At 34.2% G+C, this 26015-nt stretch overlaps 1 protein-coding gene, 1 non-coding gene and 1 pseudogene across 2 annotated transcripts in view; 1 reads left to right on the top strand and 2 right to left on the bottom strand.

Moving 5' to 3' along the window:
- The window catches only part of Taf3 (TATA-box binding protein associated factor 3), a 178536-nt gene that overhangs the window by 144844 nt on the left and 7677 nt on the right, over window positions 1–26015 (bottom strand). The window lies entirely within an intron of this gene.
- On the bottom strand, window positions 1782–1888 carry LOC143379762 (U6 spliceosomal RNA). Its single transcript, XR_013088540.1, has one exon. It is a non-coding gene; the product is annotated as a U6 spliceosomal RNA (small nuclear RNA).
- LOC143379626 (tripartite motif-containing protein 60-like) lies at window positions 5530–6952 on the top strand (annotated as a pseudogene).

Below are 26015 nucleotides of genomic sequence, written 5' to 3'. Positions count from 1 at the left end.
GACTCAAAATAAATAAGATCACAATTAATGAATTAAGACACTGCTCACCCATGACACAGCTAAGAACTTAGGAATCAATTTTAGATTTCTCTGCCTCCCAGGTCAGTAGAATCTTTAACAAAGCCTGGAGTGTTCTAACTAATAAGTCAGACACAGAACTAGTGAAAAACTAAGTATATTTGAGAACAAATGACCCTCGCCAGTGATAATTGTAGCCTCACTGACCTCTGGGATTATGTCATCTAGGAGGTTCCAAAGAATCAAATGCCAAAAAGAAAAATGAAATATAAGGCAAAACAGCCAGAATCCAAATCCATATGATAAAAAATTACTAAAAATTACTTGTAATATCACTCATTTATTTGATTTATAAATAAGTAGCTTTAGAATAAAGATTAAGATTTTATTATTCTCCTATCAGCGAGCGACCTCCAACAACCAGGCCAATCACTACTTTGAAAAAGTAGTTTTTTCACTATCAGATATAAAGGAAAATAATATGATTCCATGTCCCTATCTGTAATAGCACAGAGCTCAAATATTAATATGCTACTGAAGTAATTCAAACCTATTTGTAATCTGTCAACCCCATAAATCCTCAAATTCCACTCTTCCCTACTCTTATCTCCCCCAAATAGTTCCATTGACAGATAAAGTTTCTGAGAAATCCCTAAGGTTGGCAGTTAAAATAAATAAATAAATAAATAAATAAATAAAATATATATATATATATATATATATATATATATATATAGAGAGAGAGAGAGAGAGAGAGAGAGAGAGATACACATATATCTATATATATAGATATATGTACATATATGTGTATGTATATGTGTGTGTATATATATATATATGTGTGTGTATATACACACACACACACATATTTCAAAAACTCTGAAAAGACTGTGAGGAGTGATACAGCTGAAAATTAGTTTTCCCCCAGTGAATATAGAGAGCTAAGAGTAGTTCCATAAGTTCTCTTATTTTCTTCTACCTTTTTCTTTCTTGACCTTAACAAAAACATCACTTAAGATACTGAGGTAAATAATCATGTAAAAAAGCTAAGAGAAAGCTAAGAGCTTTTCTTAGATATTTATATCCGTGTGAAAGAAAAAAGTCATTATTTCCCTCAAATCAAAATACAATTACCCTTTCATGAAAAACACTCACAAATACGATGAAGAATTCAAGCAATATAAAATCAAAATGCCTTTTAAAACCTCAGAACCAGTCTGAGTAGAGTCCTGTGACAGTCCACCAAATAATACACTATCCAGTGTACACTTTAATGTTCCAAAGACTTGCCGGCACCAACTCTCACTCTCTGGGAATACCCATTGCTATTCTACAGGCATCCTGCCAACTTCTCCTCCAATTCCAGAGAAGTTTCTCTGGGACAAATCATCTGAGGGAGCAGTGGTAAGAAACAGGTCTAACTTGCTAATGGTATAAAAACCACATACCTGTGATAGGACAGACAAACTATCAGAAAGAAAATTTGTTTAAGATCCTGCATTTTATTTCAGTTATCATTGTTTTATTTCTCCCTCTTCCTTCATTTTAGGCATCAGCATGATCACCAAGTTATATCACCTTAGAAACAAGTGCTTACTTGTACTAATTGTTACTCAAAATTGTTTTGATTTCTTTAAGAAGTAAGTTCAAAAGAAATTTCAGAACATTAGCTAGGGAATTTATAGTCCCCAAGGTACTCTTTGGGGTTAAAACTAAAACATCATTATCACAGAGATAAAAAATACCATCATTAATTCCTTGGTTTTTGTACTCTTAGTCTTATGAATTTGTGTGTCATCCTTGCACAGGGGCCATGCTAATCTTCTCTGTATCGTTCCAATTTTAGTATATGTGCTGCCGAAGTGAGCACTCTTAGTCTTATGAATAGGTGTTCCTCCAAAAACTAATCTGATATTGGGAGATAACTGTTTTATAGAAGAACCCGCCATTTCACGAAGGACTCAGGGCAAGTTTCCTTTAAGTAGAGCCCATCTATCTTCACTTTTAAGTTCTATTTTTAAAATTTTGAGTAGTATCAACTTTTCCAGATCCACATCTACTGCAAATAGTGAGATCCACCCAGTGGTGTGCTGGAGTAGATATATGGTTTAAAATTACATTTAAAATTAAATCATATAAACTCAAAATTCAGTTACATTGAAAACAAAATAAAATTCACCACTCTTAAGCATGTTATTCTGCGACTACTCCCATCTTGTATGATGGAAGCATTATACACAGTGTAAGCTGCACTTCTCTTCCTTACATTCACTGGCATCCCATTGAGGACTTGAAATTGCCCATGGTGACAGTATGTACATGAAAATCAAAATATGCTACAAAACACAGAATGTCCTACTGTTGTGTTGATTATCAAGATGTAAGAAAGTCATAGAGAAAATGTTGAAAATTCAGATTAAAGTGTACCATGTATGTAGCCAATCCATGTGAATAGCAAAAAAAAAAAAAAAAAAAAAAAAAAAAGACCTGAGGAACTATAAAGACTACTATCCAACTCAGAAAAAAACTCACTCTTCATTCAAAATGAAGTTTCAACCTATGTCTGATGTTTTACTTTTTGTCTTCCTCATTGACATAAAGGAAAATATCAACCAACATTCAAGTTGGAACTATACTTTTTCAGTTATAACACTGGTTTCATTATAGATATGAGAATTCAATAAAAATTAACAAAAACATTCTTTAAGAATGCTTAAATTTGTGTATCTTCTTGTACCTGGCATAAGAGTGGGCACAAAGGATTTGTTTGCAGGGGACACATGTTTTCTTCCAATTATCTTCTGGAGGCAGTTTAGAGACTACTGCTTACGAAATCAATAACAAACTTAAATATAAACTCTACAATTGTTTCTAAATATACACTGATAAGAATTTCTGTGCCACACTAACTACTCCTGATAAGCTTCAGATACATTCCTATAAACCTGATGATTCTTGCTTTTACTTAATTTCCATATCCCTCATTCAAAGGGCAGAGTGATTTTAGTAATGAAATCAGTTACTGGGTCCTTTTGCTAGAGACAGTTCATCTGGATCAAGCAGTATGCTGGTAAATGTAAACAGTAAAACAACTGCTTTCAGACTGGGATATGTATATATGTTCAGTTTTATAGATATGAAGCATGTATGAACATAATTAAAAATAATAAAAACATAGTATTACTTATGATAAATTCCATAAAACCATTTAATTCTTACAAAATGTTTTCATTGATATTTGCCAAACTTATATGTTAGTTGCCAAACTATATTTATAACTGTTAAACGAATGTAGTTCTGACATGAATGTCAGTTTAGACTAGAGGACAGCAAACTAAGTAAGGATTGGACGATAAATATCTTAGGCTTGTGAAATATATAGTCTATGTCACATCTACTCATCTCTGCCAATGCAGCATCAAAGCATGGTGTAGACACCATGTAAATAAATGTACACAGTGAGGTTCCAATGAAATTTTATTAACAGAATCAGGCTGCTGGCCAGGCACAGTCTGCTAACCTCTGGTTTACTCCACAGCAAAACAAGGAAGATGTATGTCAGAATTTTGCTTGTCAATTATGTAAACTGTTTCTTTGTTTAAATGTGTAACAGTTTTAAATTACTGGAAGAATATGTTATCATTTTTGATACTACTTACAATGAAGTAACTAAAGACTCTATACGTTTTGAAGTTTAACACACATTTTCAACATTACTTTCTTAAATCTAGAAAATCAACAAAACAATAAATCAAGCCATTTGATTTTAATATAATTTATTTGATTATAAGTTCATATAATTTAATTTTTTAATAACGGCTATGTTTCACTACCAGTCAACAAACTTCTTGCATATTTAACAATATTTAGCAGTCAGCTCTCACAAGTGGAGCTAGCTCCAGCAAGCCACTGGATGTTAAAGATGGGACAATCCAACATCAATGGATAGGTGTCACTGGACCGGCAGTCATTAAACTTGTTTAAACCAATGGCTCATAACAATACTTTAAAAAATACACAAGTAATTGGTCACTATTAGACAAAGCTACAAAGCCAACTCATTATTGTAAAAATTGCTGAATGAGAGGGAAAGAGAGAAAAATCAACCACTCCCATTCTGTGGATACTACTATTTGGATCCTAATTCAAACAAACAGTAAAAAATTAGCCAATAAACATTTATGATATTTCTGAGAAAAGTAAAAATTTGAAAAAGGCCTTATTATCTCATGATATTCATGGATTATTAATTAAAGGTAGGATAATACTATTGTAATCGTGACAAAAATAGTTTTTGATCTTTCAGAGACATATATATTTATGATGAAATAATATGATATTGGAGAGTTCCTTCAAGATAGTAGGAAAAAAGAAGCAGTAAATGGGAGTCTAGATGAAATAAAACTGACCATGAGCAGGTATTGTTGAAGCTGGGTGACAGACATGAACATTAATTATTCTAAATCATTTACTTTTGTGTGTTGAACTTTTTCTATAATAGAAAATGCTTTGAAATATTAAAATGCTTCTATCCATCTTACTGACAGTAAAAGTCAAATTCCTACTGCAGGCCTCCAGTAAGGATCTCTGATATATCTCCTGACCCCTCCTCTAACACTGCCTTCACCACCATCCTGCTCCAGTCACACTGACCCCAAGCAGTCCCGCAAACTCCCCCGCCACGTGCTCTCCTGTGGGCCTTGCACTGGCCATCTACCTGCTTTAAGTGCTTTCCCCAGGCATCCTACTCTTATCTCCTTTAAGTCTGCTCAAATGTCCTTTTCACAATATTTCTCTGACCATCATATTTTTAATTGTGTCTTTCTTCCCCTCATCCAGCATTTTCATTTCCCCATATAAGGCTCTACATTTTTTTCATAGCACTTATGCCCTTTCAAAAACACTAGGTGAGAGTGGGCGGGTGCTCTTGGAGTGTTACACAGTGTGAGTGGAGAGCTGTTGTTCTACCTGATCCAGTTAAGGAAAGTTTTACCGAAGGGAGTAAAAAGAATATATGTGAAACATTTTGACATAGGATCTGAAGGCTGTACATTTTTATGAATTGAATCCTTGGCCTCACAGATGCCAGTCCAATGCTGCATCACTGAACTACATCGCCAACCCTACACTGTATCCCTTTAAGGTCATCAGTTTTCCCCATCATTTGTTATGGTGGCATTCTTAAATCTCTACCCTGTAAAGGAATGATTAATCCATTAGGTCGGTGGCTGCTTTCTTAAAGAAAGTCATAAAACTTAAGTGCAGATGGGCTAATCTGTGATAGAGCTATAAGCTATGAATTCTTCTTATCCTTTGAGCTAAGGTGCAGAGGTTTAAACAAGACTTTAAGTAACATCCACCAACAAGCCAGGCCAGTGAAACCTACATCTAGTCTGTGTGCATGGACTTGGAAGGCTATCTACTTTCATACATCACATTTAGACCTGAGCTCTAGGGAGGCAGGTTTATGAAAGGAGTGTTACCTTGTGCACCACCTTTACTCTCAGCTCAATGGAATTTGTGACCACCCTGGCAGACCTCCAAGGGGAGTGCAGTTGTCCCATCTGTCTGGATTACTTGAAAGACCCAGTGACTATTAACTGTGGGCATAACTTCTGTTTTGACTGCCTCAATCTGTCCTGGAAGGATCTAAAGGATTCCTTTCCCTGTCCTGTTTGCCAATTTTGGTTTCCACAAAGCAAGTTCAGGAGGAAGCCCCAGCTCTGTAATTGGACTGAAATTGCTAAACTACTCCAGATCAGAAAAAGCAAGAGGAAGAGACAAGAAAATGCTGTATGTGAGAAACATAATCAATTTCTGACCCTTTTCTGCATGAAGGATCTATAGATTTTATGTACCCAGTGCAGTTTCTCTGCTGAACATCACAGGCACTACATTTGTCCCATTAAGAAAGCTGCCACCTACCACAGAAGAATTCTAGAATCTAGCATTCAGCCATTGAAGAATAATGTGAAACGAGTTGAAAAAGTGCTAATTCTGAAAGGCAGGAAATCCCTTGAGCTAAGAAAAAAGGTAGAATATAGGAAAGAAGAAATAAATTCTGAATTTGAGCAAATTAGATTGTTTTTACAGAATGAGCAAGAGGCTCTGCTTAAGCAGATACAAGAAGAAGAGTTGAACATTTCATCAAAACTAAATGAAAACCTTGTAACTTTTTCAGGTCATGTTTCCACATTAAAAAACACTTAATGAAGGAAATAGAGGGCAAGTGTGTGCAGTCAGACCTGGCATTACTGAAGCATGTTAAGAGTATACGCCAAAGGTATCGAAACCTAAAATTCCCTGAACTTTCTTCATGTGGGTTAAAGAAATATGGTTTCTGTCTTCCTCCACAGTATTCTGGCTTGGAGAGAATCATACAGCAATTTCCAATAGATGGTTTAGATCTCGACACAGCATATCCTCAGCTTATTGTCTCTGAGGATAGAAAAAGGGTAAAATATGGAAGAACAAAACAAAGTGTTTGTTATAACCCAAAGAGATTTTATCTCTATCCTGCTGTCCTGGGTTCTAAGACATTTAATTCTGGTACACGTTACTAAGAGGTAGACGTAGGGAACAAACCTCAGTGGACATTGGGTATGTGTCAAAACTGTCTTCCTAGGAAATGGAGGAATCGGCCATCAGTCCTAAATGGCTTCTGGGCATTGGGGCGATATTTTGAGAGTGGTTATGTTGTGTTTGGTGCTAAAAAAACCCCCGCTTCTGCCAAGTACCAAAATTCAGTAAGAATGGCATTTTTTGGGGGGGGGAAGGGAGGATTGAATTGGGTAAGATTTCCTTTTACAATGTGGATGACAGGTCTCTCCTGTAGAGTTTCAATGATTCTTCTACCAAAACCAAGTGGCCTTACTTCTATGTTGGAACAGATTCTGAACCTCTTAAAATCTTACCAGTGGATGATGAAAGATAAAGAACCTGGTAAATTATTATTTTTAGTTTTCAGGGCTAATAGTAAATTTAATCCCATTTCTAGAATCTTTTTGAGCTTTACTACTGAAAACCAGAATACATTTTTCTTCCTTATTTTCAGCAACTATAAAAAAACAAGATAGTAATACAATTTCATAGATATTCTGAATAGCAGTTGTCAAGTTCCTTAAATTCTAGTTTTAAATAGTTGAGAATTAATATGTACAATAAAACATTTTGTTTTTAAAAAAAACACCATTCAATTTATTTGTTGTTTATTATTTCCTGTCTGTTCTACCCCCTAAAGTGTAAACATAGCAGAGATTTTTGTCTGTCTTGTTTACACATATATCTTCTGTATTCACACCAGTGCTTGGTCCATACAAACAGAAAACAATAAATCTGTGCTAAGTTAACTGAACAAACAAGTAATAGATACCATTTATTTTGCTATTATAATGAAATATCTGACAGAGGCTAACTGTATAAAAAAAAGCAGTTTATTGAGCTCATAATACTAGAGGTTCAAAGTCCAAGATTTGGTGGAGAGTGGAGATAGGGGCATTGGTTCAGCCTCTAGTGAGATCCTTAATGGCATCTGATATCACAAGGGTGGGAGCATGTGTGGGAGGAAGAGATTACATCTTGAAACAGGAAGCCAGAGAGAGATTCAGTGGCCAGGCTCACTCATAACAACTCACTCTCACAAGAGCTCAGGAGTCCCATGAGAGGTACCTTGATCCCTTTTGAGGGCAGTGACCCCAATGACCTAAGGACCTCCCACTAGGCCTCATCTCAGAAAGTCTCACCAACTCCCACATCACCACAGTGGAACCAACTTCCAACACATGAACCTTTATGGGACGTATTCAAAACATACCCTAAACATAGAATATCATTAAAAAAATGTGCAAACTACCATAACAACATAGGACACTAAAACTAACTTAGAAGTCTGGGGAAATTAGAAAACAAATCTAAAACCCTAGAGATAAATTTGTTTTCAATACTAGAATATGTATTGCAAGGCTGATAGTTTACATAGTATCAATGTTTAACTTTATATATGGTATGGATTTTTCCTACTATGTAAGATTTCCCCAAATTGACAGCATGAATTATCCCATCAATCCCAGAATAAACTGAATGCAACACTTTCTCAATTATGAGAGATCAATGAAAAAGAGTAGTAACTGTCCAATTTATTTCTTAATTAAAATGTAGTAAAGATTTAATCTATAGGTACATCAGTGAAAATAGAAACTACCACTAACTTTCACAGATGTTGGCTGAGCAATTTACTATGGCCTGAAGAGAGAGAGAATATATCAGAAATTGGAGATCCACATTTGAAAAAAAAGTCTATAGTTTGCCACTCACTGGATTTTGACCATTTAAAATAAATAACATGCTCTCCTCCATTTTTATATAAGAAATTTACACAAACCCCCAATAATTGTTAAATTTTGGTATATGCTAATTTGCAAAATATATAGCAACAGCAAAAAGTAATGAACTAAGCAATACTGAATGAAACTGTATTTTATGAACCACAACTGTTGTATACATTTAAAACATAGTTATGTGTATGTTTTTTTAAAACATGGTCTACAGACATTCTATGAAATAACCCTAATCTTTTAAAACATCCAAGGCCTATCTATAGGATTAAACAAGTGGCATAATGTAGCCCAAATTTCCTTTCTGGATCTTTAAATCTTCAGGATATTGCCTTGTTAACAGGATTTCACTTTCCCTGAATTACTAAATTTTAACCTTAAAAGTTATCATCCAGCTGAGCAAGGTGGTCTGTGCCTAGAGTCTCAGCCAAGTATTTGAGACCAGCCTGGGGTATGCAGTGAGATTCCATCTCAATCAATTAATCAATGAATCAATCCCCCCTCATCTTATTTTGCTAATCTATAAAATAAAGATAATAACAGCAGTTACTTTCTGTGGTTATTATGAAGATTAAATCAGCTAATATGTGCAAAGCCCTTAGATCAGGATGTGGTACCCAGGCTGTTGTAGGTACTAAGGGGCTTTTTTAGGCACTAAAAATTTCATCAAATACAGAATTTTGCCTCTGATCCCTCAAAGTATGATCTAAATTCACCAGATTTTATTTCCTTTTGTTACCAAAACTTAGAAAGACAAAGTTGAAAAAGGAAAATATCAAAACAATCTCGCCATAAAACATCTGTAAAAACATGCAAGGTTTGTCAAACTCTAAACAAATGTTTACTAACAGGCTGCACTACCACAACAGGTTAAATACCACTCTTCAAGGCTTGACAAACCTGCAGTATTTACAAATACAGTTATGATATGCATCATATAGATACGTAAAGGAACAATTTTATGCCACTCACTTCATTTTTCCAAAGCACTTTTCTTAATAGTACATAAACAGTTCTAGCTATCCTCTCCTTCCCAACAAAGTCAGCTTTAATAAAAACTAATGCACTAACTATTTCATTTGAAGTTGAACCTTAAGAAATTCTTTAAATGCAAAACTAAGTCCATCCCTGTTTCATATTTAATTTGCAATAGGATATCTGGCAGCTGTCAAGGGAACTGGAAAGGGCTGTTAGCTGATGACTGGATGCCTGCTGAGATGGGCTCCACACACAGGTAATACTCAATTGTAGACAAAATCTTCTGACCTACCTCTCACTCTCCTTTAAAGTTAATCTGAACACAGTATACATGAAAGGAAATGAAAAATGAGTTTTTCTCCTTTACCATGGCACTGGGACTTCCTGAGTTTTTCATTCCACTGCTGATTGGTCCACAACTACTATTTTCTTCTAACTATTCCCAATTGTATCTGTCAGCCACAATTAGGGTTGTACACTCAAGGAAGGTGTTAAAATGTAATAATGCCATTAGATCTGAAAAATATTTTTTTTTACCTTAACACTCAGTATATCAGGAAGAATTGCCATTACCATTTAACAAATAACAATGAAATCTTTATATTTTAAAGTCATTTTATGTATAATTTATAGAAATATGTACAAAAGTGAAGACAATTTTATTAGAAATTTAAATACGAATTTATATATACCAAATCCTTTATATCATGTAAATCTTAGTATTTTAAAATACTATCATATATTCTTCCAAAAGAGAAATGATTTAGGTTCTTATCACAAACTTATTACTACATGATGAAGACTTTCCTAGTAAATAACTGACTACATGAGACTGATACTACTTCTTTGCTTTTAGAATATATCAATTCTTAAATTAAAATTAAAAAAAAATCTGAAGATCCACAGTGTAGAATTTCACTTATATGATCAATTTCTTCTCTGTCATCTTATCATTAAATGTTAGAATCTTTGCATTTATTTGACTTTTTAAACAACACTGAGCATGTCAATTTTTCTCTTTTCCAATAGTGCCAAAAGAACTAACATTTAACATAAAATTAAAATTTAAAATACTAAAACTTTCAATTGTATTCAAGTGAAAACTAAAAACAGACTAAAAAGATGATATTCTGATCCTTTTTAAAATATTCTGAGCCCCAAAATAATAAAAATGAAGGATAATAATTTATATCACTATTGAATTTTTCTCTGGACAATTTAACCATTTTTTCAATTTCTTACCATTTTAGTTTTTTAAACATAACTGGGACTAATCCTTGAACAATAAAACAATTCTATTATGGTAAAATAGCAAAATATTTTAAGATGCAGGAAAATACGTTTTCCCAAATCCAATTATACATTAGGCTAATACCTAATATCATAGGCCTAGTGGACATATGGTAATGAAGAGACATAATGAGTTTTATTCAGTATTCTTTTTTAAAGAGAGAGAGAGAGAATTTTTTTTTTTAATATTTATTTTTAGTTTTCGGCAGATACAACATCTTTGTATGTGGTGCTGAGGATCGAACCCGGGCCGCACACATGCCAGGTGAGAGCACTACCGCTTGAGCCATATCCCCAGCCCTTTATTCAGTATTTTAAATAGTAAACTTCTCTCTTTTGATAGCTTCCAAGGAAGAATAAAAATGATGAAATGCTAATCTTTTCAAATAGTAAAAAAAAAAAAAAAAAAAAATTAGAGTCAATGGATCCTAACAGTGTATCAAGGGTTAAAAAGAGTTTTTCTCAAATTATGTTAAATGTTAGTGCCAAAAGAACTAAAAGTAAAAAAATTGGAATAGAACATCTATTAAATTAGACACATTATTTCAAGAGCAAAGATGGAATAAAATAGGTATTCTGTATTACTAATGGTAACATAATAAAGTACTTTAAAAAAGGAATTTACCAAAAATTACTTTTTAAAACATCATACTTTTAGATGCAGTATTCAGACTTTTTCAATAAATCATAAGAATTCACAATATTGAGAATGATATGTGAATAAAAATACTTATTGTATTGGTACTTGAATAAATTAAAAATTAGAGGAGATCTAAATATTTAATACTTAGGGATAGCCTACCATAAAGTCATTTGAAATGATGATTATAAAAATTATATAGCAACATGGAATAAATTCTTCACCTCAGATGAGATCTCTCAGTTTTTAAATCAAAATGGCTAGCCAGGTGCAGTGGTGCACACCTGTAATCCCAGCTACTAGGGAAGTTGAGGTAGAACAACTGTTTGAGCCCCGAGTTCAGGACCAGCCTGAACAACATAGAACCCGTCTCAAAAAAAAAAAAAAAAAAAAAATAACAGCTTACTCCTATAAGTATACATTCATAGATATCCATTTAGCATTCTGATAAAGATATCTAACAAATTTGCATAACTTCATAATGCCAATCTCACAAACGTATTCTTGCTTCTGCATACCCTACCATAACTAAGAACTACCCAAACCAAATCATTTCCGTTCATTTGATACATTTCCTGTTTACCCCTAAACTTAATTCTGTCTAGCAAAAAGAAATGAGTTAATGGCTAGAATATAGTGAGTTAATCAAATGAAACAGTACATAAAATTATATACTGTAATTATTCTATGCTACAATAGGCTCTGAGCACACACATGCACATACACATATACAAACACAAAGACTTAGAGGACTACATCAAAATAGTATCAGAGGTTATATTCCACTGGGAATATTTTTGTAGTTCCCACATTTCAAGTACAAACTTTAAAATAAAAACAACCCTCCAAATGTTTAATCTAAGCTAGTAAAAAAATTATACTTTGAAATTAATTCCAGCGGGATTTCTAGGATACCAGTATAATCACACATTCATTATGGCATTGTAAACTGATACAATTCTTTTGGAAAGCAATGTGTAATATGTGTCAAAAAACATAAATGTGTTTATACCTCTGACCTAAAAACTCCTGGGAATTTATCATAAGGAAATAATATAAAAGAAAAACAGGCACAAGGATATTTGATGATGCTATACTACTTTAAAATAATAAAAAATGCTAATAAGAGAATAGCTTAGTAAATTATGGTATATTCTTTTTTAAAAAAATAGGAAATAAAAATACACAGGCACTGAGAAACACCATTAACAAATATGGTTTTTGATAAAGAACATAATGTGAGTACAAAGAACAAAACTACAAATCGGATTAATTAGTTCGACTAGCCAAATATTCTATTCATACCAGAAAAAGCGATAGGATACACTAAAATTAAGGAAAGCTGCTGTGTTAGAATGAGGGAACTGTGTTAATTTCTAAAGTATCTTTTGATGTTGAAAATCAAAACATGAAAGCAAAGTAGATAATAATGGATAATAATTTCAAATTTTGAAAAGAACATCTAGAATTTCAGAAAGGATGATATAAGGCCTTTGCTGAAAGGAATTCTGTTCTACATATAAAAGTCTCCTTAAGGCAAATAAATATTAAGCATGTTCATATGTAATCATCCTAAGGAAGTTCCAAAAAAGCCAATTATAGACAAAATTGTCATTACCCTTTCTAAAACTAGCCATGATTGATTTCTAAGTTGTATGTTTTTTCTCAAAAAATTGAAAACATTCTTTGGCATTTAATTGGATATTCCCTAACACTTAACAAAGGAAAGAGTGCCACCTACTGAATTATAATCCCTTTTCATATAAAAAAGAAATTGATTTTCTTATTCATACTACAGAATTTTAAGTTTCCACCAAGAGTAAAGTAGATGATAATAAAATATTACTAACAACAGAAGAGTGCATTTAAATGTTACATTCTGAGTACATAACACTTAACAGAAATAAATTATAAATTGAAACTAAATCTAACATTATATAAGAAAAATGATCAATTCATGTGTGTTAATTGTGCACATGGCACTGTAATAAGCACAAAATATCAGCAATTAATTAACACTGAAACATAACTTTATCACAGTGTTCACAGTAAAAAAGAGATGCTAGAGGGAAAGGGGAGGTGAGAAAGGCAGCAGGACAGGGGAAGAGAGAAGCTTTACTTTTTTCCTGTGGTAAAATAAGATGCAAATAAATAACTACATTTAAGTATTATTTAAAATTTAAAATCTTAAATATGTATAAGACTTCAAAAAAGAATCTTACTAAAGCATACCAGTAAAATTCAAGTACAGCATCAAGAAACAATGAAGGCAAATATAGAACTGAAAAGATAATTCGTAAAGATCCACATATATCTTCATTTTATTTTTTTCGCAGCTAATCCCTTTTCCAAGACTGAATTATATTGTGGGAAATAGTTTCTGTGGGAAACAGAGGAAAACCTCCTTAAACAGAATGTGGGAAAATCCCATCAACAGGCACAGCCAGGTCCTACTATGTGCCACAGCACTTTACACAGCACACAGGATGCCCAGCCTAGAATGAACCAGGGTAGACAATAGTACAGGTCTGAGATATTTATTGTACTGTGTTTTTCCAAAACACATGGTATGTCAACCATTAAACTTAGTACTGAGACTTTCAGGAACAAATTGTAAATGTAAGGCTGTCCTCAGAAGATCATATCTAAGACCTATAATAATAGGCTACATTTATATCTCGTTCAATTATAACAACAATTCCAGGGAGGTAATAATTCCCATTTTACAAATGAGGAAAATGGCACTTGATATAGGAAATAACAGACATACGATATTTGGGGTAGAGTTAAAAAATGACTTTGGGGCTGGGGTTGTGGCTCAGTGGTAGGAAGCTTGCCTCATATGACTGAGGCACTGGGTTCGATCCTCAGCACCACATTAAAAAAAATAGATAAAATAAAATTATTGTGTCCATCTACAACTAAATTTTTAAAAAGACTTTAAACTGTCACACATCAAAGAAATGTAAAGTTATACATCTTTAGTAGTCAAACATATGACAATGGTGGATGTTATGCATCACTGTACAGATGTTGTTAGTGATTTAACTTAAAGCCCTAATCCAAAAAACTAAGGATTGTTTAATCTTTTGTAACAAAACTTATTTTAGGTTTTTAGCAATTTGTGTTCAAAGAGTCCAAAGATGAGCTACTGAGCCTCTGTCTCCAGCGTGAGGCACGGTGCCTGGTACAAGGAGGCGCTTATTCACTACCCAGACCATCACCCACCTGCTGTAAATCAAGTGCACCTGTTGCCCTTCACAAGCAACCAAGTGCACTCTGGGTCTCAGGTTCTAGTTTCATTAGGTAGTCTTGAATTCTACCTGATTCCTATTTTTATTTATTTACTTATTTTTATGTGGTGCTGAGGATTGAACCCAGTGCTTCACACATGCTAGGCAAGTGCTCAAGAGCTTCAACCCCAGACCTGATTCCTATTTTTAAAAAATAAATAAAATGTTGCTACAGCACTCCCTGAGGGATATGAGTTCCACTGTAAATTCTGACTCCAGATCTGACCAATCTGCTTAAGATCTGGATGTTTAGATTCTGGTTACCCACACAGTCTCCCCAGCTTGAACCTTGGCTCCTCTTGGTATCACCTCTACAACTACTCCATCACCAAATCCTGTCCATTAAATACTTCCTCCATACACTCCTTTATATGAGCTCTTCCCTGGATAAGAGCTGTAACAAGCTCTATCAAGTCTTTCAGTGGCATCTCCTCCCTGAAGTCCATCCTTGTAACTATCACTAGAATTTACTAAGGGAATCATCTCCACCCCCATTCTTAAAAAACAAACAAAAAAAACCACATTGATTTCACCACTCTTTATAGCATACTATATTAGAAACCTCTGATACTTATAGTTTGGCTGCCCACTCAACTTTCCCTTAAATATCCCAAATTATAATTTAAAATAATACATAAACAATAGTCTGATCATTCTGAAGAGGCTTGTAGACATTAGGAAAGCTGAAATGAGATAAAGGGAAAAGATCCATGTAAAAGTAATAGAGGAAAACAAGAGATTAAAAATGTCACCAAGTGAGCTACCACACTTTTGAACATTACACAAAAAACAACAGAAGAGGGAGCACTGCAAAATTAGAAAGACTACCTTGAACTTCCTTCCAAACTTCAAGAAAAATCAGAGTCCTCAGCTCAATGATGGTTCAGCTTATAATTTTTTGACTTATTATGGTGAGAAAGTGATACAAATTCAGTAGAAATTGTACTTCAAATTTAACTGTTCCATTTTGAGAAGTGGTATAATACTCCCTTGAGTGCTGCACAGGGACAGCAAGGCACAGCTTGTGGTCTGCCACTAGATCACAAGGAGACACAACCAATGCTTTACAGTGTAGTGTGTGCTAAGCTAGGATAGTTGGCACATGAGCTGTGCTAAATGCATTTTCAACTTACAAGGAGGTTATCGGGACATGGCCCCACTGCCAATCAAGAAGCTCTAAAGTCACACAGCAATTTCTTTTTTTTTTTTCACACAGCAATTTTCATAAGGAAAAGGAGATTAAATACCAAAATAACATCCCTGCAGACAATGAAACTAAAAAATAGAAAGTCATTCTCTAAAAACAAATGAACACTGTAATATTGTGCCATGGTTTAGACGTGGTTTGTCCCCCAAGTGCTCATGTATTGAAAACTTGGTCCCCAGGGTTGTTATGGTAGGCCACAGGGACTAGTGGAAGTTCATTTGAGGCACTGCTCTGGGAAGAAATTAATGTACTTCTTATGGGACACTGGATGGTTGTTATAAAATAAATAAATAAAGTGGACCCATCCCCACTCTCTGGATTCCTGTCTGGCCGTGTGTTCTCTCTCTTTCATAGGTACTCTCACTATGATGTCATCTACCACAAGGCCCTCATCAGAGGACAAATCAATGGAACTGAATCTTGGACTTGCAGCCTTCAAAACCATGAACCTTCATAAACCTCTTCCTTTATAAAGTACTTAGCCTCAGGCATTTTATTACAGCAATAGAAAATGTGCTAATGTAGTAATATATTCTACTTTAAAATGATCTAAAAGACATAAGAGAATACAAATCACAATTAGAAAAAACTCAGAAATAAGGTGATAGAACTCAAGAAGCAGCTATATCTAACAATGTATTTATAGAATAATTTTGGAAAATTGGGGTAATACGAGAGCATAAGCAAAACAGAAAAATCCACTTGTTTTAGTAATCATAAGTGATAGTTTCAATATTGTACATGTAATATGGGATAAAGCAAATGAGCAATTACAGAATATTCTAATGTCACGATCTTCTTTATCCCTGAGAACCAGAATTCTTGGTATAGAAAATAGTATTACTTATATAATTTGAAAAGTAAAAATCCTGTAGTCCTGAATTTGAATTGGAAATATCTATATGACCTAAATGGATATTTCTCAAATGGCCAACAGCTATATGGAGAAAATCTCAGCATCATTAATGACTAGGGTAAGCTATCACTTCACACCTGTTAGAAGGGCTGTTATTAAAAAAAAAAAAAAAAAAAAAAAAAAGATAAGTAGGTCAGGCAGAGTGATGTATGCCTATATTCCCAGCAGCTTGGGAGGCTGAGGTAGAAAGATCCCAAGTTCAAAGCTAGCCTAAGCAACTTAGCAAGACCTTGAGCAATTTAGTGAGACCCTGTCTTAAAAACAAACAAGGGCTGGAGTGGCTCAGTGGTTAAGCATCCCTGGGTTCAACCATCCATGATACCAAACAAAAACAAAAACAAAAGCAACGATGTAGAGTAAAAGCAGCTTTTACACTGTTGAGAGAAATATAAATTAGCATAGCCATTATAGAAAACTGTTATGATGTTTTCTCAAAAAATTAAAAATAGTTCTATTTTTAATAGAATCTAGCAATCCCACTTTAGGTATTTACCCAAAAGATCTGAAATCACTAAGTCAAAGAATTGTCTGCTCTCCCTTGTTCACTGAGCATACACACAACAACCAAGTTATGAACTCAACCTAAATAAACTGTCTATCCACAGACCAACGGGCAAAGTAACGGCAGCATTTTCACACAGTGGAATATTATTCAGCCTTAAAAAGAAATCTTCTTGGGGCTGGGGATGTGGCTCAATGCGCGCTCGCCTGGCATGCGTGCAGCCCGGGTTCGATCCTCAGCACCACATACAAACAAAGATGTTGTGTCCGCCGAAAACTGAAAAATAAATATTAAAAAATTCTCTCTCTAAAAAAAAAAATCTTAAAAAAAAAAAAAGAAATCTTGTCACCTGCAACAACATGAGTAGAACTGGAAACACTATTCTAAGTAAAATCTAAAACAAACTCAAAGAAACACAGTGTAGAATGTCACCAAAAGCTGGTTGGAAAGGAAAGAGGGAACAAGGAGAGGCTTAAAGGGCATAAAGCCTTAATTAGGGGGAATGTTTTCTTTTCTTCTTTGAGATATAGTGCACAATGTTCATTTAATACAGTAAATAATAATGTTTATACATTTCAAAAGCACTGAGAATGTTTACACATTATCATATTATATTGTTATATATATTACATATATTATTACTATACATATACTAATAAATTTCAAATATTCTCACCACAAAAATGGTTTGTGTGGTGATGGATATCTTCTTAACTTGATTCAATTGTTCCCCACTGTATTCATAAACCATAACATCACTTTATACTTCATAAATATATACAACTATAATTTGTCAAGTTACAATTTTAAAAATAAAAATTAGGCCAGGGGTATAGCTTAATGGTGGAATGCAAACTTAGCAGGCCCTGTGTTCAATCCCCAGCACCACAAAACTAATAATTAAAATTAGAAAATAAAAAGATCTGGGTGTGGTGGCTTACATCTATATACCCAGCTATGCAGGAGGCTAATGCTAGAGGATCATAAAGATTTCATAATGATATTGTTTAAAAAACTAGTCACTCTCTAAGGATGACAAGGGACCAGTTCGTTGAAAACTAGGTATATAACATGAAGAAAACAGGTACTTATCTTGCTTTTCCTATAAGAATTAGACCACTAAGTTACTAAACAGTGGACTGGTTAAGGATTTTCTTATGAAAGTATTCCAAGTGAAGAATAAAGTAAAAACAAAATGATATCACTATTTCACAACCCCCAATGAATGAAGGGATCACATTACTGAGCATCAACACTGCTAATATCAAAAAAAGTGAAAACCACACATTATTAACTTCTGGATAACACAACACTACCAATATCATGCCCAAAGTATCAAAGAATCTGATCAAGTCTCAGATTTCACTGCCGATTTTGAGACATACACATTGAACTGCACTGAATACGAAATCAATAAAAAAAAAAAAAAACAACTGTGGAAAATTCTAGTGTGTCAAATGGCCCAAGTTTTTCAACAAATAAATCATAAGACAAAGAAAGAAACGGGGGCTGGGGGTGGGGAGAAACTTGCAAATTAAAAAGATTTTAAAAAATATGAAACAAAAATGGAGGGAAGGTGAAGAACATAACTTAATGAGTCTAGGGAATACACATTTGACTGATAAAACTCTCAGAGAAAGAAATAATTCCTATTAAGCCAAGAGAGTGGTTATTTTGGGAGGGGTGGAGGAGGGCTATGAAATGGGGCTGAGCACCTGAAAGGACTTCTGAGATAACTGGTAAAGTTCTGTTTCTTAAACTGGGATACAGTTTAAAAAGTATTAAATATTCATCAGATCAGCCAATTAGTTAGATAGTAATTTGTGATCTGAGTGAGCACTGTTGAGAAAAAAATGGTCTGTTGCTACAACAAAATACGTGGAAAAGAAAAGGAGAGGAGCAAAAGTTGGATTATAGCAGCAATCCAATAAAATAATAGGCAATGAAGTGAACAGAGTTTTGAGTCTAAGGAGTTTGAAAGTTTCACATGAAAAGATCTAGAAGGATTCACACCCGTTAAAAAGGATTAATCTTGGGAAATGAGAAAATGAGAACATGAGGAAAGAGAAAGAATCGTTCATTTTAAGCTTAATATACTTGGGGGATATTTTTTTTCAACAATGTGTTAATTTTTCCTCAAATCTGTAAATGTTCACTTTTTAAAGGGCTTCATAATAAAAACAGAAACTTCTGGCAGAAATGAGACAAATACCCATGCAAAAGATTTTCAAATAATTTATGTAATATTTTACATTCAAAGTGGGAGAGTATCCAATACCTTAAGAGTGGGCAATAAATACATAGTGACTTCTTCCAAAGAGTACAGTATGGAAAGAGGGGGAAAGAGTCACTTCAACGAGAAGAATACTACCTTAGCCAAGTGAACAAGGTCAACTTCAACAGAGACAAATCACATTGATTGACAGGGAATATTAATTATGTCCTTGACATGAGGCTCATACTTCCAGATTAATCATGAGAAAAACACCAAAAGAACTCTAATAGAGGGGCATCTTACAGTATATGTGACCCGTAATCTTCAAAACGGTCAAGGTTAACAAAAACCAGAAAGTCTGAAAAACTATATCTTGAACGGGATCCAAGAACATAAAAAGAACATTATGTAAAAACTAAGGATAGGTGGATAATATATGGACTTTTATTAAAAATAATATATCAATATTGCTTCATTAATTATAACAAATACATCACACTCATGTAAGGCATTAATAATATTATACTCCGAGTACAGAATATAAAGAAACTGTACTACTGTCTCACTCTTTCTGTAGATCTAAAAACTGTTATAAAAATCCTTTTATTTTTATTTTTTTAAATAAAAGCCTTAAAGGTAATAACATTATTGTATTTTTACCAAGTTTAAGTCAAGGTTGTTAATTTTCCTGCAATAAGTAAAACATGATTTCTATTTCTGTGTTTTCTTTCCCAAGCAAGTATTTTAAAGCAATCAACAGACCACCAGAGAGACCCTCAATGACCAGGGCCTACGGACCATACTTTGAGAACCAAACAATGGCTTTGACATAGTATGCTATTTTCAGACATTCTTCAGCACAATATAATAGGAAGCAAAAAATAAATAAACAAAAAGGAGGTACTGGTGTGAATCTGAAAAGATGTATGGAAAGCTGACTCTTCACATTGGGTACCAGCCATGAGAACTCTTAACAGTGCAAGCAACAAATACATGTATAAAATATTTGTGAAAGGTCTCATTTCTAAACATATAATAGGATACAGTAGGCAAGAACTTCTTCTAATCATCTCCTACTCTATTCTCTTCACATTGCTGATAATCAAACAGCTCCTTCAACAGCTATACCTGCTCAGTTGTTTAGTGGTCCCCTGACTCATAAGTATGTGATGTCAACACTGTTTTACATTTATATTTATTGTAAAGTGCCTTGAGAAAAATATATATTTCAACTCACAGGCTAATTTCCTTAAGAGTAAGGATGGAAAAATGGGAAAAGCATTCCCATTAAGTGTTTTGTGTATTTAAATAAATGTCTTACAAAATATCTCTCTTTATCCTCCCCAGCGTCTACAATAGTATAGATGATAAAGTCAGAAAAATAGAATTACTTGGAAAAACCAGAAACTCAATAACAAGTTGAGTCATGTGTGAATGACTCTGTGAGGTCCAGGTCTTTCTGCCACAGCATGCTGCCTCTCCAGGCCTCTGTTCCTGCATACTCACCACAGCACTCAGAGGGCTGAGCACACTTTTTTTTGACATGAATCAACTTGAATGATTGATAAGAAGGTAGTCCCAAGACAGTACTCTACTAATAATATTTTATGAGCAAATCTGGCCCTGTCTATAACCTGTAAGGAAATAAAAGTAAAATAAAGAACTTGGTGAACCATGTCATTGTCAAAGTTGTTCACCTCTGTACATATCACCCTTTGCACCACTGATCAGAATACTAGGAACTTTCTAACATGCTGTACCCATAAAAAAAATTCAGATTGTAAATGATTTATTAAGTTGATTTGTGTGGTTATATTAAAAAATAGTAACCACAAGGTTGCATTTTATATCTTTTCCCCAAGAATAGGGAAAAGGTTTTGATAAGCATCTTATTGTACTGCCTGCCACTTACTGTATCTTTCTAAACCACATGCGTATCTTATGAATCAGCAATATTTTTGCTCCTTGGATCATCCATAAGTGTTAGCTGAAATAACAAAATCAGACTGAGTAGGGTGGCACTCATCTGTAGCCCCAGAACTCAGGAGGTTGCGGAGAGAGGATCATTTGAGCCAGGAGTTTGAGACCTGTCTGGGCAACGTAAGACCCCATTTTACAAATAGACAATGAAAAGAGAAGAGAGGAGGAAAGGGAGAGAAAAAAGAGAAAGGGAAGAGACAGAGAGAAAGGAAGGAAAGAAAACAGTGTTCTCAAGCTTATATTATTCCTCCTTTAAAATAATTACAGTGTATATTGCATAAAAACTTTATTATTTTTTGAAATCCAGAGTTGCCCTACCATAGAACTATTAACCCAGTCCTTTTTATTTTTTTATTTTGTATTTTGAGATAGGGTCTCACAAAGTTTCCCAGGCTGACCTTGAACTTGAATCCTCTTACCTCAGCCAAGCTGGTGGGATTGCAGGTATGCACCACTATATCTGACAACATAAAAATCTAGGTAAAATTCTTCTTTTGCTTCAAATAATACAAAAAAGAAACTCCTAAATTTACTGCAGTATAATAATTTCAGCCCACAAGTCTATATCTAAAATCTTAAACTGTTTCTCACATTCACTCACTATCCAAAATAATAGTTACATTATCTCAGCAGCATTTAAATGTGATAACCCTAACCTTATGAGAATTTTATTGTGTAATACTTGCATGCTATGAAAGTAAAACAAGAAAAGCCAAGTGATTATGAGTAAATTATTATCTAAGAGTTTTCTTTGGTTTTGGATGGTCAGTTTGATAGGGTTTAATACAGTATTAAAAATACTTACATAATTCTGTTAGTAAACAAGTGCAGGTTATGCATGGACCAATGATGAATGTATGCACAAAACAAGGACTAAGATTAATCTAGGAGCTGGGGTTATACCTCGGTGGCAGAATATGTGCTTATCATGCATGACACTCTGGGGTTCAATCCTCAGTGCCAAAAAACAACAAGAATTAATCCAATGTTGTCCACCTAAGTCCAATTCTTTGTGTGCGTGTGTGTGTGTGTGTGTGTGTGTGTGTGTGTGTATGCACGCGCACATACTTGTGCATGCACTTGCATACATGCACAATGGGGACTGAACCCAGGGCCTTGTGCTTCTTAGGCAAGTGCTCTACTATTGGGCTATACCCCCACCCAAGAGTGCAGGTGTTTTTTAAGAAGCCTGGGGAAAAAAAAGCACCCAGAACCCCAAATATTAACAATGTAACTATTAAATAGTAGATAGAAAGATAAGCAAACCACAAAATAGATTTAGAAGGCTCCAAAAGGCACAGAGAATGTGAAGTAAAATTTTTAACATGAAGAAGGCATGAATTCTGTCATTTGATGACACACAGAAGTCTTAGTTGTTAAACTAGACTACCCAAGCGTGTACACACACACACACACACACACACACACACACACATAAATATATAATTTATTTATTTATTTTTATGTAGTGCTGAGGATTAAACCTAGTGCCTTTGCATGTGCTAGGCAAGAGCTCTACCACTGAACCACATCTCTGCCCTAATTCACTGATACAAAATCCATGACCTCATGCCATTCTAAGAATCACTGATGTGCCAATTACTTATTAGTATCTTTTCTTAAATTTCTTCTACTATGCTTCAACTTTCTTCTTAGCATTCGATTTCATCTCTTTTTAGCAAAATTACAAATATTGGGTACTAATAAGAGGCCTTCCAGCAAAAATATTCAGAGCCATACAAGATTAAATCTCAAAGTACAACAGGATGTATCATTAGACTGATAACTTAGCACTCCTTTTATTAAGAGATACAGAATGCTTAATAAATCACACTTAACAGCAGCAACCACTTGACATTCATGGCCTTCTAGAAGAGAAAAAAATTAGTCATTTTCAATCCACCTACTACCATACCTCTACTCAAGAAATCCTCCTTTGATAATACTGGTTTTTAAATGCATTCATTACATTTTATTTTGTTGCTGTTGTTATTGTTGTTATTGCAGTACTGGGGATAGAAACCAGGGCCTTATGCATATATGGCAAGTGCTCTACCACTGAGCTACATCCCCAGCCCTTGTCACATTTTTAAAGTAAATAAATTTCAATTTAAAGAAGTTGTAACAAAAGTAGGTTTCTAAGATCAAAACATTAAGTAGAGGGGGTTTTAAAAGAACAACTTTACATAGGAGAATTTACACAGTAAGATTTTCTCAAAGATAACAGTAACAGAGGCTATAAATACAAATAAATTCAGAGAGGAAGCAGAATTTTAAGCAGTTACTAAAGGTAGTTGGGGATGACTTAGGAGTATCTTAGATTTCCAATAGGACTGAAAAGGAGAAGCAAGGAATTTCAGTAAGCAGGAACCACAGTGTCTAACTCAATTCAAGAACATTTGTTGAGGGGTATATTCCTGGCTTCAGTCAAAAACCTACAGTGGAGAAATCTAAGGTATTGAGAAGCATCTATTTCCCAAGAGCTTAAGCCAGAAAACTACAGTAATATTCCAAAAGGTATAGTGAGCTCTTTCTGTATCTCCCATGGCTATTAACAAGCATGGGTAAGCTTCACTTTCAGTAGACTGAATTACAGCACTAGTACTATTCAGTCCAGTCCAACAATCCACAACAAAGCTCTACAATTTAGGTCCAATATTTTCCCAGTTTCTCAGATGAGGCAACATGGAAACATAGACTTTAAAACAACTTTAAGCAAATTTAAATCAAATCAATGAAACAAATTTAGGTAACACTTCAAAATGCTGGTTAAGTGGAACAAGAAATTGTAAAAAATGAATTGCAAGAAACTGCAACCTTTGGGCATTGCTGGTAGAAAGGTAAAATGGTGCAGCTGCTGTGGAGAACTCTATAGTGGTTCCCTGAAAATTAGATATGGGGCTAAGGGTGCAGTTCAATGGTAGAGCATGTGCTTAGTATGCATAAGGTACTGGGTTTAATTCCCAGGACCAAAACAAACAAAAAAATTAGATGTAGTATCACTATGTGACCTAACAACTCAAAAGAATTAGAAGCAGGAATGTGAACAGATATTTGTACACCAATACTCACAGCAGCATTATTCCACAAAAGCCAAAAGGTAGAATCAAACAATGTCCATCAACAGATGACTATATAAATAAATGTGGAATATATTTATATCATAGTATGATTCTGCCTTAAAAAGGTAGAACATTCTGATACATGCTACAACACAATGAGCCCTGAAGACGTGCTACTAAGGGAAATAAACCAGTCACAAAAAGAAAAATACTTCAGGGCATGATGGTACATGCCTATAAGCCCAGAAACTCAGAAGGTTGAAGCAGGAGGATCTCAAATTCCAGGCCAGCACGGGCAATTTAACAAGACCCTGTCTCAAAATGCAAAATAAAACTTAAGAAGACCAGGTGTGGTGGTACATGCCTATCCCAGGGACTTGGGAAGCTGAGGCAGGAGAGATCACAAGTTCAAGGCCAGCCTTGGCAATTCAGTGAAGCCCTAAGCAACTTAGAGAAACCCTGTCTCAAAATAAAAAACAAAAAGGGATAGGGATGTGTCTCAGTAACCACTAATGCCCCAAGTTCAATACCCGATACCAAAAAATAATAATAAAATAAATAGAATGAGCTGGGAATGTAGCTCAATGTAGAGCAGCCCATAGTTTCATCCCCAATACCACACACACACACACACACACAAAAAAAAAAAAAAAAAAAAAAGAGAGAGAGAGAGAGAAAGAAAGTGAAAGACAGAAAGAAAGAAAGATTGATCTATAGAGACAGAAAATAAACGACAGTTTCCAGGGCCTGAGAAAAGTTGGGAATGGGGATTTATGTTGAAGGGGGACAGTCTGAGTAGATAAAAAAGTTTTGAAGATAGATGAAGGTAATGATTGCAACAAGAATGTGAATGTACTTAATGTCACAGAATGATACAACTGAAAATTGTTAAAATGGTCAGTTTTATATTTTATCACAATAAAAAAGTCATAAGTAAGATTTATTTCTGTTATCATTTACATTAATGAAGTAAACATGTGATTCTAGAATTTTTAAAATGGAAAGAAATTGCAACTTTTTCATTTTTTTTAATAAAAAGATATACGTACACATACAATGTAAGTTGGAGACCACAAATTACTTAGGTAACTCTTTTAGAAGCTAAGTGAACTTAATGATCAACATGATGAAAAATCATGCAGGAAGAACTGAACTGTGCAATGGGATTGACCACTAAGACTGATTACCTATTACCATATTTTAGGGAAATTGTTGAGATTCTATGCCAATTTTTTTTTGCAAAAAAGTGGGTGTATCATTATGTGGAGCTGTTCTTTTTTTTTTTTTTAATGTGCTGGTATTATTTAAACATCATTTATTACTAAACTGTCTTTCGTGCAAGATTAGGATGCACTTAATACTTGTGAACATTCATTAATGCAGCGATGATGATTACACAGTGTCATACAATATTTTATATTCAACAATTCTGACAAAACAATAAACATTTATACCCATCAAAAAAAAGAGATTAGTCTGTATAGAATCAGTGAATATTCACAACTCATTAGTTGTTCCTAGTATACAACAATGGCATTCAACTTACATTACTAATAAAACACCAAAGACTTTCTTCACAAA

This window comes from Callospermophilus lateralis, chromosome 13 (assembly GCF_048772815.1).
Source record: "Callospermophilus lateralis isolate mCalLat2 chromosome 13, mCalLat2.hap1, whole genome shotgun sequence".
NCBI classification, from domain to species: domain Eukaryota; kingdom Metazoa; phylum Chordata; class Mammalia; order Rodentia; family Sciuridae; genus Callospermophilus; species Callospermophilus lateralis.
The sequence above is the reverse complement of the archived record's forward strand: the minus strand, read 5'-3'. Positions and strand labels throughout refer to the sequence as shown.